General features: G+C 42.5%; 1 protein-coding gene across 7 annotated transcripts in view; it reads left to right on the top strand.

Annotated features, from left to right (window-relative positions):
* The window catches only part of AGPAT3 (1-acylglycerol-3-phosphate O-acyltransferase 3), an 89141-nt gene that overhangs the window by 22250 nt on the left and 45837 nt on the right, over nucleotides 1-21054 (top strand). For 2 of the 7 annotated variants that reach the window (XM_039552729.1, XM_010394605.4), the window contains exon 2: nucleotides 16555-16675. The exons of 3 other annotated variants lie outside the window; for them this stretch is intronic. The gene's annotated coding sequence lies outside the window, so the exon portion shown is untranslated. Of the gene's footprint in view, nucleotides 1-9146; nucleotides 9232-16554; nucleotides 16676-21054 lie in introns of those variants that run through there. 2 more of the 7 variants (XM_019282844.2, XM_019282848.2) reach the window with 2 other exon arrangements.

Below are 21054 nucleotides of genomic sequence, written 5' to 3'. Positions count from 1 at the left end.
GAAGAGCCCTTGGAGCATATGTACGTTTGCAGTTGTAATTTTTTGTTACATGGTTCATAGAATCATCATGGGAATGGGATGGGTTGCAAGAGGACCTTGAAGATCATCTTGCTCCAACCCCCTGCCACAGGCAGGGACATGTTCCACTAGACCAGGTTGCTCAGGGCCCCATTCAACCTGGCCTTGAACACTTCCAGGGATGGTTCTTTGCCTTTGCAGAGAGAGGAATAAAATTGAACTGCTGATTCTGCATCCGTTACCTGCAGCAGCCTCTCCTGGAGATGTTTTTGCCTATGGAAGTGAGCATGTATAGGGTATGGAGGTCCTACCTGGTGTGTTGTACTCTTATTTTATTCTGAGGATTTTTAAGGGTCGGATAAAGTAATTTTACAGAAAACAATTGAAGTTAATTTTGCATTTAATCTTTTGTAAGTTTAGTGAGTGAAGTTAACAATACAGACTTAAGGCCAGTGGACCTCAAGGTGCTGTAAAAACTATCCTCAGACTTGTTCAGGTTTCATGAAATACAGATGTGGGCGTGTGACAAGCACATCGCTTTTGGGTGCACATGGTTGCAGTTCTCTCAAGTATAGTACCATGGATATGTTTCCCTTGATATTTGCCATGTGTTACAGAATACTTTCTGTCTTGCTGTTAACTTGCATGTGCAGTACCAAGAGCCCTGGGTTTTGCTGTGCCAGCATTTTGGAGTTGGAACGCCTGTGAATTTCGTAAGGGAATGTGCTTGTTCCTTTCATGCTGGAGGATGTACTTGGCTGGGGATGAGGATTTTGGCCAAGAACACTGCACCAAAATGTTGCCACATGATGGGCTGCTCCTGCATCAAATTCAGCAGCTGTTTCCTCCTATTGCTGTCTTCTGCAGCGCTGTCCTCTGCCAATTCTCCCTTTTCTCCCTAAGGAGAATGCACACTGGAAAGCTGATTCATCAGCCCAGTGAAGAGCTGTGCTCAAATTAGTCCTTTCCCCAGGCTTCAGAGTACTGTCCAGACATGAACAGGAATGGATGGCACTAGGTATTAGTGTACAGCTCTGGTAAGGATTTATCCTGCACGTTTTCTGAGGGTCCTGTTATCCCATTTGGAAGTAGAATAATTTCTGTCCCATTTTGCAATCAGCTGCCAGATCTGCTTAGTCTGTTCCTTTTTTTATTCCTTTCATCCCTGTTCCCCCAGTTTGGCTGTCCCCTGTTGTCCAGCCCCTATAAGAGAAGTGAACTGCCTGATAAAGAGATGTATTCCTTTTGTTCTGCAGCTGGTTCTTCTCTATTGGGGAGCCAACACTGAGGATTTACATCTAGGCGGTGATAATGTGAGTGCATGTGAGATCTGCTTTCTCTCAGATTTCAGTGGCCCAGTGCTTATGGCTGGGAGAACAGGCCAGCCTGTACATATAGAGCAGGAGCAGAGAAAGCAAAGAAACAGAACAAGAAATTACTGAAAATTTGTTTCAGTCTCTAATATAATCATAAAGGTTTGGGATTTCCCCCACACACTTGACTTAAGATACTGCTCCTCACATCCCTCATGTCAGGGGTGAGCCTGGATGTGAGGAGACCTTTCCTCTCTCCTTTGATATCTCCTTTCTGTAGGTTCTGGGTACTCATCCAGAGTAGTGAAGGACAGGAAGGGTCAGAGTAGGAGACATCTTCAGTGCATGTCTGAAGCAGAGCCCTTGTGTGGGAGCTGGTGATGCTTCATGGCAAGCTGGAAAAGGGAAATGTTTGGAAAGCAGTGGTTCAACAAAGCACTTGGTGGCGTTACTTGCTGTAGTGCTCTGACTGATGTGGGACCCAAGAGGACAATTCTGTTTAAAAAAAAAAGTCAAAAAAATGATCGTGAGGACTGGACCCTTGTCGTCCACCCTCCTTAGACCCTATTAGGTTACCCTCTGACTTGTTTTGGACCAGACTTGGCCTTCTGGCCTTTTAGCAGCACTGGTCAAGCTTAAGAGTAGACCTTCAAGTAGCAGTGGCTGCATTGCCTGACAGGGTGCATGCAAAGTGGAGTCCTGTCTCTTTGCCTTGAGCTCTTCGTGTGGCTTGTGAATCATCACAGAGTCCACTGAAGAAGAAACAGGCTTCTACAGCAATTTGCCCTGAGCCCATGGGATTCATATCCTGTGAGGCTGGTTAATACTGTTACTCTGTGTTTGATAACCTCTGGGTGTTTGGATGTCATGTTTGGAGGAGGAAGGGGGGAGAAAACACACCCATGTTCAGACTCAGGGTATTGCTCAAACTGGAAATCAAAGGACTGTATGGTGTGCTTTTCTGTCTTTATCAGTAGTTCAAATAGACATGCTAATCCCTGTTTTTTTCTAGTAGCTGTGGGGATTATAGCCACAGTGAGAAAGGTACATATTGTAAGCAAGATTGAAAATTTACCTGTCCATCAGATAGCTGAAGCAAAAGTTTATAAAGACAAACAAACCCCCAAGCAATAGAACTGTACTACAGTATGGCACATAATTCTCATAATGCTTTTTAGCAGAAGTCCTCTCTTCCCCTCAGTGCCAATGCTGGGCTTTGGCTGGGATTTTGGAGCTGTTCTCTGTGGATTCTTCTCCACACAGGAGAAAATCCCTTTGCCAGGGAAGTTGGCTGGCTGCATCTGCTTTAACCCCATGTAGAGTGCAGTAAGAACAGACCAGGAGAGCAGATTTCAGTTTCATTTGCTTTGTCCACTTCATGTTCTTTACATCTGAGGTATCCTACTCCCTCGACTGGCCGCCTTTCCTGTGCATGTGCTGCAGAGCTCTCTGGAGGAAACCTGTCCCCTGGATCTCTGCTCCTTGGACTGTTGCTCCAGGAAGTGTCAAATTACCCTCTTCCCTGTTTCACAGGGATGATGCTAGAGTGTCATTTCCTTGTCAGTGGTGTCTGTGTAAGCCTCTTGTGGGAACAAACTTTATTTCTCTTCCTGCTGATTTGAGTGACCTATGCAACCTGCTGCCTGATTCCCTGCTTGATTCCCGAGATCAGGGTGATGTTGGGGGGTGCGTGTTTTTCACCATCAGCTTTCCAGGAGCACACCCAAAATACCAGGTTCTCACCTTTCTGCACATCCTGTTGTTTGGGGAAGACAGAAAAGGAGCTTTCTCTCAAGTTTTGCAGCTGCTTTTTCTCTGGCCCGGTGAAGAAGCTTGGCCCAGTTGGATGCCATTCCTTTCATTATCTGAAATGATAAGGAATAGGCACAGAGTTTTGCTCTGACAAGAGGCACAGTCAAAGCCTTCTTCCACCCTGTGGTACAGCATCTCAGCTGTCCCTGAATGGAATTTCAGCAGCTCAGGCCTTGCTCAAAAGAGCGACTGTCACCTGTAAAGTCTCATGAACCTCAGTCCCTACAAGTGGTGAACTGATGTGGGCTGAGCAAATCTGGGTGTAGTTATGGTCAGGGTTTCCAAGGATGTCTTTCAAACCTTTTACCTCCATGCAGTGGGAGTTATCAACAAGGTAATCTGGGCCTGTGCCCTCTGTGGATCCCCAGGCAGCGTGAGCAGTATTGATTCCAGACTGGTGCCTTGAGCAGGACCGCTGTTAAATAAACAGTGGGGGCAGTTCTTTGCTAGTCCTGCTGACTTCAGGCCATGGAAAGGTATTGCCAGGCCAGAACCTTGTACCTGGCCTGACTGAGGTGGAACATGCTGCCTGGGTCCGCCTGCACAAAAGGCTGGATGTAAATATCTGCAGGGCCTTGTGAGTCACAGGTGGCTGCTGTGGACACTGAGGATGTAATTTCAGCCTCCCACATCTGCCTCAGAAAGTTGCAGCCCCCAGCATGGGTCTCATCTAAGACGCTTGTCAACAGAGAAAGGCTGCTGTGATCAGTGTCTTGGAACAGACATAGTGGAACAGGGGAACAAAACTTTGTGCCGTGACTTATTCACATGAGAACACTACTGAATAAAAAGCAAGAGATTCCTGATGGACTCTGAATCTGGTTAACTTGCCCTCCCCATGTTTTCATGCCTGTGCATGCACACATGTGTGCACTCTGTTCCTGGTGGCACTCAAACCAACCAACCTTTTGTCCCTGTTGATTATCCTGGACAGCATTTTTGCTGGGCCTCCAACCCTTTGGATCTTGCTCATGTCCAGGTTTGTGCCTCTGACTCCTGTCACATTCCTTGAGGAGGCCTTAGGGGGAGTGGGCTTGAGGGAATTGGGACACTGCACTTGGAGTGGTGTCTGTGCTTTGCTGGGCTGGGGAAGGCAAATTTAGCAAAACCTCTGTTAGCTGTTGCCATCTCAAGGCAGGAAGTTGTTGAGGGAAGGCAGTGGTGCCTAGAATTTTTAGGATGAGGATAGCCCCACTAGATAGAGTGAATATAACAAACCACCCAGGTGTCCCATATCCCAAGTGTGCCTATGGGGGATTTAGGCCAGGCTTTTTTGGAAGGCAGTATAAACCAACAGACCCATGCTTTTGTGCTCATAAAGGGGATTGATCTTTGTCTTGGGAAAGGACATTTTGTAGCAGAATGATACAAAATAAAGCTGAAGACAGTGGTGGTGTTCAGCAATGATGAGGAAGATGACAGAAGGCAGGGCAAATATTGAGTAAAGAGAAATGGCACAGAGGCTGGAGAGGCCTCGGTGGAAGGCAAAGCAGATTGCAAAGGATTGAGAGCTGCAGAACTGGTGGTTAATATAAAACATAAAAGTGCATGTCCTGGGTTGCAGTGTATTCTATTACCATGCTCATGAGCTGTTGAAATCAGGTGGGGCAGTGTTTCCTTGCCTCCTCCCCCCAGACTATCTTGCTGTTAATTGCCCATCATTGTCCTGCCGCCTGACTCAGAGATAACTCCCTCCGGACTATCTTCTGTTAATGAGCCTAATCAACACTTGGCCTCATGACTCATTACCCCATTGTGAGATGCTCCACCCAGAGGGAGGAACCAAGCATCCCATCGTGGATATAATCTGAGACTCTGAACACCAGAGACAACCCTTCCCACTGGATTTCCAGAGGACAGGAGCTACACAGCCACCATTGGACTTTCTGAGGAAGAGCAGACCCTTTTACTACAAGATCACTGCTTTAGAGGACTGCAGCCACCATTCTACCAGACTGCTACCACCACCCTGCCTAACAGGGACTCAGGTTGTACCTTGACTCTGTCAGTTTGACAGGGTTTTCTTTTACTTTTTTTTTCCTTTTCTTTAATTTCCATTAAATTGTTATTCTGACTTGGTGCCTCCCACTGGTTTGTTTTCAAACTAGTACAGTGCATTACTTAGAAAAGTGCGAAGGGTGCTGCTTAGCCCTCTGTTTAGCTACCACCTTTGATGCTGGCTATGGCCGGGACTTGGATGTGTTCTTGCTGGACTTCCCTTGTTGCTTTTTCCACCTTCTTATGGCAGGGGCAGATACTGGAGGTCGTATTGCAGTCTTAATTCCTCTGAAAGAAGCTATTTTTGTCCCTCATGTGTTCTTGATTACAGCATGGCTGTCCAAGGAGTGACCCCCTCGGTTGTTTGTATCCTTGGGAGCTTTGTGTTTGTGGCCTGTGTTGAGGAACCAGCTGTGGTCTGCATGGTGTCTGCTCAGAGTAGCACAGAAGGGCACATGAGCAACCGTAATTACAAATGGGTTATACCTGGCTGTGTGTTGGTCTTTCAGTGCACAGGTTGTATGTGGTCAGTCTGACACCCAAGTACTAAAAACATGCATAAAACAGCTGCATTTGGGCATTAAGTAGTAGAGGAAATGTGAAGATTTGCCAAAAGGCAAAACCCATTTGATTCACAGTGCACGTTTCTGAACAAACTTCTCTTGATGTGCTTATTCTGGAATTTAATCAATTTTGAAAAAGGGATTATCCAATTCACAAAAGATAGAGAAACTGCCTCAGAATTTTCATGTGAACTAAACAGGTTTTAATCTAGGAAGTAAGAATAAAGTGGATGTGCTCCTTCTGCCACAGATGAACTTTTCTTAAGCAAATCCAACTTCATTTTGCTTAGTGTATGTGTTTTGTTGTTTGTTTTTAATAATCAGGATAAAAAGCATCTGATTTCTCACTAAGATTTTGCTGTCTTGCTTTGGGGTACTTTACAGTGATAAATAAACTATTTTTTTGTTAGTAGAGGAGGAGCAACAGTGAGAGAATTCCCTTTTTTGGTGAATTTTATGTGGCTATGATTAAGGGGTTCCTTGAATTCAAACTAGATATTTTCTTGTCTTCAGTTTTCTGCAGAAGACTAAAATGAAATCACAGCTGCATGGGAAACATTTTAGTCACTAGGGAAAAGTATTTCACAACAAGATACGAGGATTAGGTGGGTTTGCTCAGTTAAAAGCTTTCAGAATAGCTTGTTTTAAAATTAACCTGGAAGTCATTCTGGCTTCCACAGTGCAGCAGTGATACAAGGTCTTTGAAGACAAATATTCAAAGGTCAGTCTGAGATTGAGGTAATTAGCGCATGTCTGTTTTAAATTTTGAAAGTCTATAATTTTTTGAAGATCCATACTTTTACCTTGTGGAAAATCTCAGACTTGGATGATTTGCACTGTATGAAGGTAATAATAACCTGTCACTGACCAAACCTATTCATCTGATATCAGTGTGTGTGCTGAGCGTGGTTTCATACTCTGGAGTCCCTCAACCATCTGCTGTTTGCCTTGGGATCAGAGAGCTGCCCATGTGTAGGCAATGCCAGTCAGTGAAATACTTGGAGGGTATGGCTGAGTGATGGGACATGTTTGTCTTGTAGGTAGGGGGTACCTGGAAGGAAGACAGAGTCCTTCAAGGTCAAAGGAGAGAGGTTTCAAGTTAATACCCAGAGGTCTGTATTGTCTTTCCCCACCCCATCCCTACTTCTGCTTTTTCAATGAAGTATGTTGAGAGATCTAGCATAATACAAAAATTAAAATAACTGTGGGTAGATAACAGCTACCTTTCTAGAGCAGGAAATTAAAATACTGTTTGCTTCAAAATGCAAGTTTTCTTCCCAATTTTGTCAGTGTCTTAAACCCTGTCTTAAACTACTTTATTTTCTTTTTTCTAATGAAAGTTTACTGCAACTAGCAGAAGCTTTTGACACAATTCTGCTTTTCCTATTTATTTGACGTATCTCTTCCCACACAAATAAGCCACACCACACCTTTGATTAACTGTATCTTGTCCTTGAAAATAAATCTTCAGATAATTTGCATAAGTCAGAGGCACAAGGTTATTGGGGTAAATATATGGGAGGTAGAGGGCCAGGAGTCTTAGGGGCAAGAAGGTAACAGCTATAAGGAAAGAGAATAAGGAAGAGGTAAGTAGTCTTTTATAGTCTGAGTATCTGTTCCTGCTGACTTGAGGGTCTGTTGCAGTATGGTGTGTCCTGGAGATTGGGGTAGTGGTTTGTGTTCTTTTTAACAAGTAACTCACAAGGTGTCTTGAGGGTTTTTTGGGGGGTTTAGACAATTAGAAATACTTTAAAGTGGCAGTTTTTAAGCTTGAGTCTGAAGAGTGGCATCTAAGCAGAATGACAGATTATACTGAGGAGTTTGCTTTCTGTGTGGATTGGGTTTTTTATTGAGTTTGGGTTGTTTTAAGCACTTCTTCGGAACCGAGGAAGCATTGTTCTATGTGCACCCTTAAACCTGTGTGGTTGAATGGGTGGTGTGATGTACTTGTTGCAGTGCTCAGTAGCCAGGAGTCATAAAGGAGACTTCCCAGTAGAGTGTATTTTATGGTAATGCTTCGTCAGAGATTGTGCTTTTGTTAGAAAGACATAAAGGAATAAATATAGAACAACTCAGGTGCTAAAAATAAGCACTTGCATTGATGTCTACTTTTTTTTCCCCCCCCCCCCATTTAAAAGAGACCTTTTGGGTATTTAGAAAGATGCATCATATCTGCTCAGAATCCTTTTGGCTGCAGTGATGTCTTGAGGGACAGACAAGTCAGCTGATCTTAGAAAATAGCTTATCTTGGTTTGATTGAAGAGTGCAGTGTGGGAATAGAGCAGATGCCGAGGAAGAGACTTGCTGTGGGTAATGGAATGAGAAGTTGGTTTAATTACTGCAGCTGTAGAAGCTGGGCATTTACGATCTTGAAGATTAGAAGACTGCTCAGCTCTTGTGTTTATGGAGAAAAAAAGGATACTAAATACTTCAATCAAACCCTGAGATATATCATGAATCTCACTGAAAAGATGGTCCCTTGATAGGAAAGCTGCTTTCACTGAATGGCTTCAGTTACAGTCCAGGATATAATAATTCTGGCATCCTTTTAACTGTGAGATGAGGGAATGAATAATCTTCCAAAAAGTCTCTAATCCTAGAAGCTGAGATTTTCGTAGTGGGAGAATGACTTGCTTGAAGTGGATTTTGAAATAATTCTCAATTTGCAGATGATCTGCTGTAGACACGATTCCTTGCACATACTTGGCCACTTGATTCCATTCCAAATAGTCCTCTGAGATCTCTAGTGTGAGAGTGAACTGGTGAATCAGTTAACACTTCTAAATCAGTTTAAGATTAGATTATTACTTCAGTGCTCTTCAAAATGTATGAATTCAGTGTCACACTCCTTTATTTACAAACTGTGCACGTGTTTCAGTATCCAGAAACACCGAGATCAGCCCAATCTCATCCCCATCGCCTGGTGCTGCCAGGGGTGGGTGGTGTGGTGCGTGGGGGATGAGGGGTCAGGCCTTCTGGGCATCTCACAGATTGTACAGCATCAGACAGATGCTGGTTTACCATGGTTGGAGGAAACCATTCCTACAGACCATTCCAGGGCCATAATCTGTTCATCTATGGCCACCCTTTCTCCACGGATGAGCCGGGAGCACATCCCTCTGCCTTCGCAGAGGGGTTGCTGTGGCTGCTTCTCCCTTTGAACTTGAAAACAGCTCAGATGTAAACCACAGTTTAGACTTTAAAAGAGCTGGCACCTGCTTCAGTCACGCTGGGCTGGGGTGAGCTGTGGCTCCATGCCAGCCCTGGCTGGATGCGAGAGTGCTCTGGTGAGGTTTTCTCCACCTGTCACAGGTGGAGCAGCCCCAGCTGTGGGGAGGAGCATGGACAGACCCTTGGCAAGGCTGCTCCATGGGCTCCTGCAAGACTAATAAAACACCCATGCCGTGTCACCCTTTGATCACAAGCACTTTTGTCTCCTCAGCTGCATGCTCTTCTGTTTGACTTGGTTTCTTTTCCCCCTCCCCTCTGCTTTTAACGAAATTTACCTCTCGCTGTGTTTGACCAAGGTAGGACAGTGTAAAGATAATGCTTCCTCTTAGGAATTAATTATATTGTTATTTCAGATTGCAAGCCTCATCAGGCTTCTGGAAATCTATTATTTGTGTATATTTCTGATTAATCATAAATGCTATTAATATGGTATTAAAAAACTGTCGTTGTGTAAACAAGGGGAAAAAAGACAGTTCAAAAGTCCAGTGTACAGGTTCTCCTAGAGAGGATGAGCTAGGCTTTCTCTGTCTCCACTGTTAGCTCTGTTGAAGATTGTATTTTTAATTTTTTTATCATTATTTTATAATTAGACACAGTTCCCTTGTATGAGTATGAATATCTATAGTATGAGTATGCAAATCTACAATTTTTCTGAGAGCCTGAAGAGGTGATGCATTCAAAATTATCAACTCATTCACTATGAAATGCCTTCACCCATAACAAAGAATAATATTTTTCTCAGGATGCAGATGCATTTAACTGTTCTTTCCTTGTTTTGTTTTGGAATGAGATATGGTTGCAAATGTAGCTTGTTTCACTGTTGCCTCTTCAGATCTTACCTGCAGCAGTTCAGAATTTTAAAGGTTTCTTTCAAAGACTTTTACTTCCTTAGTGCAGAATGCTAAGGATTTTGGACAGGGAGCAAACTTCATTAGTTCAAGTGCTTTATAATAGATTTTATTTCTGAAGTGCTCTTCATTAAAGTTCTTAACTAGATTGCCATTCTACAGCCTTTTAATTTTGCTTGAATTTGAATCATGAATAGTGAATAAACAGAAATATTGGTAGTTTGTTTAATCTAACCCAGGGGAGTAAAATAACTCCTGAGGAGGAGGATCCCTGAGCTACAAACAGGTTTGTACCTAGTGTTGGGAAGTGACTGTTTCTTGGATGATGTCCAGGGTGAGGTGGACGACAGTGAGGCAGGCCAGGGACAGTGTTGGGGGATATTTTTAGCCAAGCCTGCTTGACTTGTGACTCTGGTGACAGCCTCTTGCTAAAGGGGGCTTAAAGTAGACTGGGAAGGTGTGTGGGTGAGCTCAAATTGACCTGAGTCTGGAGTTTTAATCCTGTTGTCACTAATGCTTCACCTGCAAGTTTTTGTTTTGGAACCTTATGGATTCGAGGCTGGTAAAGGAAAGGTCTGAAGACTCGCTGCAATTCTCAAATCCTACGAGGTAGCTCCTTCCTGCTACCTTTGCCTGAGAGTTCCTAAGGAAATGATTATTTTGGAGTAACTGGGAAGTGTGCTTGTGGAAGATCAGAGCATGAGAGTTAATGGTCGATTGCTGCTCATTACTGGGTTATTACGAAGAATTGTGTTTAGAATTTCCTTTTTTTCTGACTGAAGTCCACTTAAGGACCTGCAGCTCTAAAAGCTACCTATAAATCTATTGCACACCAAAGAAAATGTCACAGCAACAGGAGAAAAGCTGGTGCAGCACCTGGGGGCAGTTCAGGGACCCTCAGCCCCAGGGTTTGGGGCAGGGCACAAAATGAAGGTGGCAGAGGACCACTGTAGTGAAAGGGATGTGCTGTTACAAAGGGCAGCCAAAGAAAATGAGTGAAGGATGTTTGCAAATGATTTTTTTGTTTGTTTTTAAGACTTGAAAAGAGAAAGAGCAGGAGAAATTAGGAAGTTAAGCTTATCCCTTACACAAGAATGATCTGCAGGGTATGAGTCTCACACTCACTCCACTCAGGTCCCTCTGTAGCATTTAAGTGCTGATTACAGCACCTCTCCTTGTTTCTGTGAAAGGCTGCACTTTACATAGCTCTGTGTTCTGCTGTTGCCATAAACATTTTCTATAATGGGCTTATTGTAAGCAGAAGAGTATTCCAGTGTTTAAAAGAAAAAAGCAATCCCTGGAATTAATCTGAACATGACAGACTGACATGATATATGGCAATAAGAAAAAAAAAAGTGTACAATTAATGGTCATTTACAAAATAATTTAGGTCTTTTTTCAGAGCCTACTTCTTCCCAGGAGTCAGCTTAGGCAATTCTTGTGTAAAGTATGGATGAGCTTGCATCAACATTCAAGATGTATTCACAGTTTAAATTTCATTAATAAACCCAGCTAAACCCCCAAGCATTCCCAAACACAAGAAAATGCAAAAACCTTGCCTAAGCCTGCTCAAATTCTCCTCTAACACTTACTCTCTCATGCTGTTTTTCATGTAGGCCTTTAATCAAGGATAAGTCATGGGAAAACCTCAGAGGTAACCAGGCTGTAAAAAATTGCAAGGCTGTAAGAATTTACTCTTGGGAGTGAAGCTGTCTGGACTGTATCTGGGATTACATTTCCCAGGACAGGGCACACTTCACTTGGTTCAAAGATGTTCTGCCCTGGTTGTTTAGGGCAGCTGTGTCTTTCCCAGCTTCATTTTCACATGGCCATGGTTTTCTGTCCTGTATTTGAAATTCTGTCTCAGGGTGAGATAGCGCTCGGTATCTCACTGCATCTCACTGTAGTGCTGTACCAAGTTAACTTGCTGAGGACCTACCTTGTTTCTGGTCTCTATCAGCAGGAGAATTAGAGCCTCTTTGAGTTATTCAAATTTGAGTTTGAATAACTCAACCTCTTCAAATCTGCCTAGGGTTGTGTAGCAACCCTGCTGCGATGACCTCAGACATCACCTCCTTCTCCAGGTGTTGCCAGCCACTGTAGAAAGGACCATGTGCAGCTGCTTCAGCCCCAGCAGTACACAGCTGGAAAATTACAGTGCACTTTGCCTATAAAAATAAATGAGAGTCATGATAAGAACCCACCTTCATCAGGGGGTTAAAGTAACACTCTGTGCTGTGGATTGGAGCAGCTGAGGTGCAGGCTATGGAACAGTGATCCCTGGCAGAAGGCTGGGATGGACAAGAGGGGGCAGTAATGTTTTAGGCTGTCGCAGCTGACCATGCTCCAGGATGTTTTATCCATCAGAACCCTGGCTCCACAGGTTAGAGACAGGGTTAGATGAAACTGATGGGCTGCTGGTGCTCAACCTCTCCTGATGAGTGAACACAGAACTTTGTGGAATTATGAGGCCACAGGTGCATTCACCCATTTCATTCTTGCTTATCTTGTCTTAGAGTTCCCTCTAAGGCTCAAAACTGAAGAGTTTGGTTGCAAGTTGCAATGGAAAATGAATTGCTTTGTTTGCTGAAGAAGTCTAATTTCCATCTTGGAAAGGAAAGAATTTGTCATTGGTCTATCTAGGTCAGTAGTCTGGCTTATACTGGATTTCCTTACTAAAGGATCTACAGTCAACACAGTGACTGGTATTTTCTCTGTCATTTCTGTGTCATTCAGGATTCCAGTTCTCTTTTCAGTCTACTTACACCACTTCTGATAGCTGTGGCAAGAAGGTTCACAGGTCAGTTATGGATTATGAGGAGGGAAACTGCTCTGACTGATTGTTGTGCGTCCATCAAAACTTAATGACAGCTTCTCTGGTTTTCCTACTCTGAGTGAAGACTTCTTTTTCTGAAAATGCCTCCAAGTCAATAATTTCCAATTGTCTTTAGGGAAGTGTTCAGTTTTTAGAGGCTCACCTTCTCAGAGCTGATGGTCACAGTTGTAGGATGGTAGCAAGAAGGAATTTCTTGAAATCATTCTGTCGGTGATGGATGATTCCATAAGACATTGAGAGAGGGGCATGCCATGAAATCAGCTTCTTTATCTAGGGAGAAATTTAACTTGTGATTAAAAATACATTATCATTTTCCCCCCCCCTTTTTTTTCTTGACAATATTCTGTCAACATCAGGTTATTATATAGAAAGTGGCCTTTAGAGAGGGAACCAAACTGTGGAACCAGGGGAGCCAGGGATTCAAAGATACTGGTACTTCCTATAGTGAGGAAGAAAGCTGACTAGAAAATACTTTCAGTAGTTTTAATAAATTATTTAAGAAAAGAGAAAGAAGGGGTGGAGAAAATAAAAAGGAATGAAATGTTCTCCTTGTGAGATGATGCTGAAGACAGAATTGTGTGTGGCCACTTCTGTGTCTTGAGTGTTGGAGCACTGAGAATGTTTTCAGAGCTGTGGTATCACAAGGTAGCTAATGGAAACATGGGTTTGAAGGTTATATTGAACTCAGTGCAAGGTACTGTGCAAGAGAGAAACTCTGTAAGGGTTTAAGTGCGTGCACATTTATATTTAATTATGGGACCATTTTGAAATGGAAAAATACTTGTATGTGTATGCTTAAATGGGACTCTCATCCTCAATGTACTGTCTAAATCTGTTTGTTCCATTTTAGAAGACATCAGAAAAGCAATTTGGTACAGCTTGCAGTGTCCAGTACATGGTGTGTTTTATATATATATAAATACTTTTTTTTTTCAAGTGAGAAAGATGAGGATCCTAAGTGGGAAGAGCTTCTCTCCCATTCTTTGAGGCTCAAGTACCTCTTAGCAGGCACCAATAAACAGTGCCAGACCAAAGCTTGCTTTCAAATCCTGTTCTCTTGCATAACACTGCTGTGCTCAGTCTTGAACCAGAAATTATTCTCTGACCAGTTGCACTCTTTCATTCTGAGAACTTTAACCTCAGTTTTAACAGTTTTAATAAAATGTCTTCATGAGAATTGCTGTACACAGGCAGTGAAAAAGGCAAAGATCCCTTTGATAGCCCATGGAGGGAGTGTTCAAGAATTGCTTCAAGACCAGAGAATGTGCTCGTTCCAAGGAGCAGCTCAACTTGGGTCGCATTGGTTTTAAGGATTCCTTTGTTGTGGGATAATGGGAAGCAGGATGAGATAGTGCTCGTGACTTGCTGAGCTTTTTTAATGAACACTTTTTATTGCCATAGTTGCATGTGCAGATTGTAATGAAAACAAAATGGCTAATGTTATTATTTTAAATTTAACATTATTTGTTTGTCATATAGGTATGCAGGAATGTTATGGTAATTTTTTATACTTTAGCCTATAGACCAGCTTCCCCCCAGCTGTGTAACTCTCAGTACCAGCCTCCCCCACCAGCACTGAGAACTGAGCCAGCTGCTTTTGGTGATACTTTCTTAGACCCTTTGATGAATATTTAGATGGACAGCTACAAAAATAGTTGGAGCTAAGGAAAGCAGGTAATGTGTCATAATAGGGCCTCCTTAAGCATGTAGATTTATTGTCACCAAAAACTCTCCCAGAGCTTTGCGGTTCTGAAAGGTTCAAGCCTGAACTTACTCTTGACCAGCTGATACCCGTTTGTTCTGGTTTCAGCAGCCTTTTTTGCCTGAAGTGGTTTATTTCCCTTCCTCATGGTTATCTCTACTGTCTTACAAGGAGCAATTGCATCCCTATCCTCTGGCTCCAGTCTTTATGGCCATGGTGCCTGTGGTGTTAACACCTCAATGCACCTTCATGTTCAGATTGCTTCCCAGCTTTGTCATCAGCTGCCGTAATTACTCTTTTTTTTTTTGTATGTAAGCCATTAATCAGTTAAAAATGAACCAGAAGACTGATTTTTGGGGTTTGTGTTTTCATCAGTAACTTCAAGGAGACTGCAGCTTTTTCTTTCTGTGCTGTCAGGCACCATCTCTTTTGGGCAGAATCTTTACTGCTGTCAGAATTCCTCTGTCTCCAAGTTTACACTTTTAATATGGAAAAGTATGTTTGTTGAATATCCAGATAGCTGAGACTTACTTGTATTTATTTTGAGCAAACTCTCTGTAACCAACCTGTTCTATTATGATCTCTTTGTAGCTTCATGTTCTGATTCTTCTTGGTCAGCGTTTGCTGAAATCTCGTGCTGTGGATGAGCTCTGTAGCCTTTCTTATATGTGGCAAGTCAGACTGGTTCATAGAAGTACTGGCACTGAAGTCCTGAAATGAATCTAACTCTTCTGCATTTTTAGAGGTTTGAATACAGTTGACTTCTAATTGAGTGTGGAGCAGTTGCATGTGTTGGTCTTGTTGGATGACTTAGAAGACAAAATGTTGCCTAAAAAACAGTGTATATTTTTCAAATGTTTGCCTGGTCATCTGTTTTCCCTCTGTTTAGTGGCAGCAGTGGAAGATACCCTTTGTTCCAAAAGCCAGGAAATGTGTTTTGACATAAAACTGGCCTTGGAAAATGTCTCAGTCTGGATGGACTGGCATTAACTGTCTGCAGAACTAAAGCTGAGCTGGGTGGGTAGGAGCTACCAGGGTAACTGGTGTTTCCTAGTACAGTTTGGTTTCTACAACACAATTTTGGCTGAAGTAGGTTGGAATTGAGCAGTTTTCCAATGGCATCATGTCCAGGGTCAGTATGTACAGTATGAAACTACCTGCCTGGTCCCTATTTCTGTTCCTCTGATAACATTATCCACAGAAGTCTTTAAGTGTCTGAAGGTTTTATCACTGGTTACATCCCTTGGCAGGTACCTGCTGGGCTCTAAATAAAACATTTGTATTTGTAGACTTTGCATCTTGGTTAAAATAAATTGTAAATGAAGTGATTTGTGTGAGAGGAGCACTCTTTGTTCTAACAACTTGCTAATGGAGTGGTGGGTTGTAGAAATGCTTTATGTTAGCTTTTGTGATACATTAATTTTCTGGGCACATGTTTGAAGAATATTTTTTTCATCTATTTTTTTAAGGAAAAACAGATAAATCTGAGTGTCTTTGGGGGTTTACTCATTTTTGAAGTTTGGGTTGTAGATTTCTGCATGGAACTTTCATGGTGTGAGGCTTGTGAAATTAGACAACATGCTTTTAAACAAGCCACCTCTGGGTAAAGTACATCTCTAATTACTGAGACTAAATTATGTGGCAAGTGAGCTTGTGTCTGAAGTAAATCTCCAGTTCAGTAATCTAAAATTAAATAATGATTAGCTTAATTGCTTCAGGATCATAAAAAACACCCTTAATAAAATATAGGGATTAAGTGTGTGCTCTGAGAGCAGATAATTGCTTCTGCTTCATTTTCAGTAACTTCTCTCAAGACAGGGTTTGGAGGTAAGAGAAGTAAAATAACCTTTTGTTATGCTGATTAGTAAAGCTAGGAAAAGTAGGCTAGTTGTTGTGTATGCAAGCCCTTTCTCCTTTCTGAATAGAAGCTGCAATTTCTCTATTAATGGTAAATTTAGAACACTTGCTTTTAATTTCATAGGTATGTGCCAGTTAGTTCCTCTGAAAGCAATAGCAGTTGGTACCTGTGGAGCTGAGTGTAGTAGTATATGTGTGAAGAAGGATCAAGTAGGTTTTTTTTTTCTCCAGGGAAAGGAAAAAGGCTCATAATTTTACTAAGAAGTGTTTGAGTTATTTATTACCTGGGTTGTTAGCTGCTTGTTTGCATTGCATTTTGCTTCTAAACAAAGTATTTTTACCTTCATTCATTGGAGAATGTCTTTTTTGCTTATAGGCAAATGAGAAAGCAAATCTCTTGAGACATAAGCAGTGGTACTTCCCTGGAGGGAGGAGATGGGGATTCTCCTGTTGCTCTGAGTGTTGCCAGGTGCCAGAAGTGGTCCCCAGTGGTGGTGGTAAGAAAGAAATCTTCCCCCACGTTTCTGTATTTGCGTTTTGTCTGTAGCAATATACTTTTGGGGGAAAAATGGGCATGCAAATCCTGTTCTTTTCATAGAGCTGCATGAACTGCTGGGAGAGGCGTCAGAAGTCTCCCACTCCGAGAATTTTAGTTTAGGAATGAAATCAGCACTTGAGGTTCTTGCTTCTGCTGTCTCATGTATGCTGTATCTGTTGGTAATCATTGCAGCAGAGATTTAACCATAAATAGACCTCCGTGGGACTCTAGAAATATTAATGTCTCCTCCTTCCTGTAATGTAGAAGAAGGGGAAATATGTGCTTAGAGTGCTTGAAGAACCTCCTTTATGGGGTTCATAGAAATCTCATCAGTGCTGACTGGGGTCATCTTAGGCTGCCCTTAATCTGAACATCTTTAAATTTTATCCAATAACGGGGTATGAAAATGTTAAGTATATCAGCAAACTTCCTACTTTTTGCCCTTTTTTTGTAGTCTGTCCTACAAGCAAAGTGGAAAGCTGCTGAGACCCCACTGACACAGCAGCAGAACAGTTTTTTTCAGGACAGGATCTTAAAACCTGTAGTTAGTGTCAGATGTTGACATTTTAATTATGATCTCTGATACCGTGCCCCTTCATGGGCTATTAGTAGATCTTTTGGTAAGAAAATAATTTAATCTTGGTGATTTTGCAAAGGCCTAGATTATTGCTTTATTATTCTATGACTTCTCAAGGACTAATGTAGGACAAGAAGTCTCCCTAAAAATCTTGATTTCTCAAAGCTGTGATTCATAAAGCAGCATGTACAGGATCAGCCACAATCTGTGTTCAGGGCATGTATTGACCCTGTGCAAAGTTACATCCGTTTAAGATGTACGTTTTCCTGCTGTAGAAGTGAAAGCATTGATCCCAGCTCATTCGGTGGGCAAATAGACACTTCCTGCAAGCCCAAAATATGCCTGGGTCAAAAATTTTGCCCCCAAAAATTAGCTATTGCAGCTGAACCTGGCTGACTGCCTGCAGCTTTGGTGTGTGGAGGGAGACCCAGTAGGTTGATTCATTAATGTAGCCTTGTCCCAGTGTCATGGTGACCAGCTGCTTTCAAAACTGGTTGTGTAAAATGTTTTTGCCTGGGCTCATTGACACTGGTGTAGGAGCAATGCCCCAGAAACACAAGAAAGCCTTTTTTAATGCATTTGCTGTTTTGTAGGATACTTTTCAACTTACATGGCTGCAATTTTTGCTTTTCTTGTTTGTGTACAAGGCTTGAAAATGCCATTGATGAGTTACTGAGAAGCTAAAACATGGGGGGGGGGGAAGCAAGATTTTGAATTGTGGCAGCTCTTGAATTCTCAAGCTCTGCTGTTCAGAGAAGAGAAAATCTGAGTTTCTCATACCCTGCAGGGCTGCCAGGCCTGTTACCTGTGCCCTTGTGTGGTGCTGCCTGAGTGTCTTATCTTGGGTCACTAGAACCTGCAGCAAGGAATAATCTGGAAATTAAATGTTCTGAGTGAAGTGAATGGCCATGCTGGAAGCTGCATGTATTGAATAACCCCCTGAATAATTCCTTCAGCCTTTGCCTTCTTGATTGTCCAGGAGAGGCCACCAAGGTGGTGAGAGGGCTGGAGCACCTCCCCTGTGAGGAAAGGTTGAGAGAATTGGGATTATTCAGTCTGGAAAAGAGAAGATGGCCTTATTGTGGCCTTCCAGTGCCTAAAGGAAGGCTGCAAGAAAGTTGGAGAGAGATTATTTACAAGGGTCTGGAGTGACAGGACAAGGGGGAATGGCTTCAAACTGAAAGAAAGTAGGGTTAGATCAGATATTGGGAAGAAATTCTTCCCTGTGAGGGTGGTGAGACCCTGGCACAGGCTGTGCAGAGCAGTTGTTAATGTCCCATTCCTGGAAGTGTTTAAGGCCAGGTTGGATGGGGCTCTGAGCAACCTGGGATAGAAGCAGGTGTCCCTGCCCATGGCAGGGGCTTGGAACTGGATGATCTTCCAGCCCAAACCATCTTGTGATTCTGTGATCTGTCATCTGCTGCTGCTGTCCTTATTGTGTGTCTTCCTGGGGGGATTAATCTTTCTCAGACTTGTCAATGTTATAATTTGTAGAAATTTTTGGAAAAGTCAATTTTTGTATAAACTTAGTTGTGACCACAAAGAGGAAAACAAAATAATCTTTGGATTCATCAGGCTAGACCTGAAAGCAGCTCACAAAAGCAGGCATGGCAGTCACAGTTTCAAGAGTTTCTATAGTTCAGGCAATGAGAAATGTGAAGTATATTGGAAAACTAGTTACAGTCCCTCTTTTCATACTTAATTTACCAGTGTGGAGGCTGTGGTTAGGGTTCAAAGCCTTAAGACAGAGGCCTCTTCACTGGCAGAGTGATGTTCTGAAAAGCTGCTCCCAGAGATACGATCCCTGCTGTTAGTCTGCTGTGGTCTGGTTTTTAGGCAGAGTCAGTTTTGCACAACTTGCAGAAGTAATGCTCTCTCCTATCTGTTTTTAATAGATAGGGCACTGAGTCGTTGTACCTTCTATTTGGAGGAAGGGAGCATGACAGTGGGTTTTTTTCTGTAGCCCTCAGTTCTCCTGCTCTTGAAAAACTGCACCCCATTAAGCTTTGTACCTCTTTCCCAGGGAAAGAGCAGCCTTTCCAAACAATGCTGGATACATTTATGGCTGGAACCCCACACTGTTCAGCCCTGCCAGGGTGGTCACTGCTCTGGGCCAGCACAGGATCCACTTCCAGCTGGGGGTATCTGCTGGAGGAACTCAAGGACCAGACTTCATGTCCTGGGGATGTTTATTTTGAGAAGAAAAAAATAATCCAAACTGAAAGTGCTTTCTTAGAAGCCATAATGGCATTTACTCTTTCATAATTGTTTTGAAAATGTCGATGTTACTGTGGGAGCAATTGTTTTCGCATGTGTAAGTTGTGAAGGCCACACGTTCAGGACCTTTGGCAGTACTTTCCAAAGCAGCAGAAAACACAGATTTAAATACAAATACTGTCACAGGATGTGTTTCAGGACAATATTGTTGTGCTTCAGCAGCAAGGCCACTTTTGATTCAAGGCTTCATTTGCCCAACCTCTGCACCTGTGCCTCCCTCTCCTGCTTGGTTGTGGTGTTCAAGTTTAATGGGATAAGCAATGCCCAAGAGTGAATCAGCCTGAGACTGAGGAGTTAAAGATTGCACAGCCAAATATACTTGTGATTGAAAATGGCTGATAAAGGACACCCCTCTAAAAAGTAGAACAAGCCCTGTTCCTGTGGGATGTAAAGGATAAAGATGGAGGAAGAGGCTCAGTGCACTGTGAGCTGGTGATGGGGCTGCTGGGCCCCTGTGGCACTGCAGGACCTGGCTGTGCTGGGGCATTTTTCAGGTCACTTCTGGATACTCTTTGCCATGGCTTTGTGAGCTTTCAACTTGTCTGGTACAAAGGTATCTGGGTACTTTGGATCTGTGTTGCAAGATGAGAGCAAAAGGCCTAAGCATCTCCTTGTGCAGTTCTTTTTCCTGTGCTGAAGGTAATAACAATGCCATTTATTACTGTCCTGTGTGGCCTGGGTTCCCCAGTGTCTACAGAAATTATCTGCTTGATAAAGAGTTCTAAACCAAAATTGAAAAAAGAAACCCTCAAAACCCAACATAAACCTAAACAAAACCCCCAAACCCAACAGTTTAGCTTAAGATATATCCCGTTGGTACAGGTGTGGGATGGGTAATAACTGTGAAAGCAGTTATACAAGCAAACCTTGAGGACAAGCTGACCTTAAGCATGAGTTTAGAGCAAGCCCCTAGTAGTGCCTGGGAGCAGAGACTTGGGAGCAGTCAGACAAACCAGGCATAGAAAAAGCTCCCAGTTGCCTGGAAGTAATGAACTTACTTACATAAAAATACTTCTGATTAATGCAGTGAAGTTTCAATTATTCCAGTTATTCTGAAATCTGGTTTATTACAGTAAAAGTAAAAAGAATTTAAATAGAATTAATAAAAAGCAGTTCATGTTTAATGGGCTTAAAAGTGAACAAAATCTGCAGACTCAAGAGGCAATTATACATTGCTGAGTACATAGCATGAAGGTTCATGTTACATGTCTTGATTGGAGAAATATTGATTCTTTTAGATTAATTCTGGTAATTAGACTAGGCTGCTTGTTTGTTTATTTTAAGTGAAGCTAGCCTGGTTTGCTAGAGTCATTGTCTATAAATGTGTCCTATATTAACAAATTGCCCTGAACTGCAGGCAGTTTGTAATACCCTTTAATATCTGATTTTTTTTGGCATATAATTGCAGATGAGATGAGGGTTATTCTGGCAGATAAAAATGAATCATAAGAGCATAAATGCTGCTTCTCAAACCACTACTCAGC

This window comes from Corvus cornix, chromosome 1, assembly GCF_000738735.6.
Source record: "Corvus cornix cornix isolate S_Up_H32 chromosome 1, ASM73873v5, whole genome shotgun sequence".
Lineage (NCBI taxonomy): Eukaryota > Metazoa > Chordata > Aves > Passeriformes > Corvidae > Corvus > Corvus cornix.
Note: the sequence above shows the minus strand (reverse complement) of the source record. Positions and strands in the feature narration are given on the sequence as shown.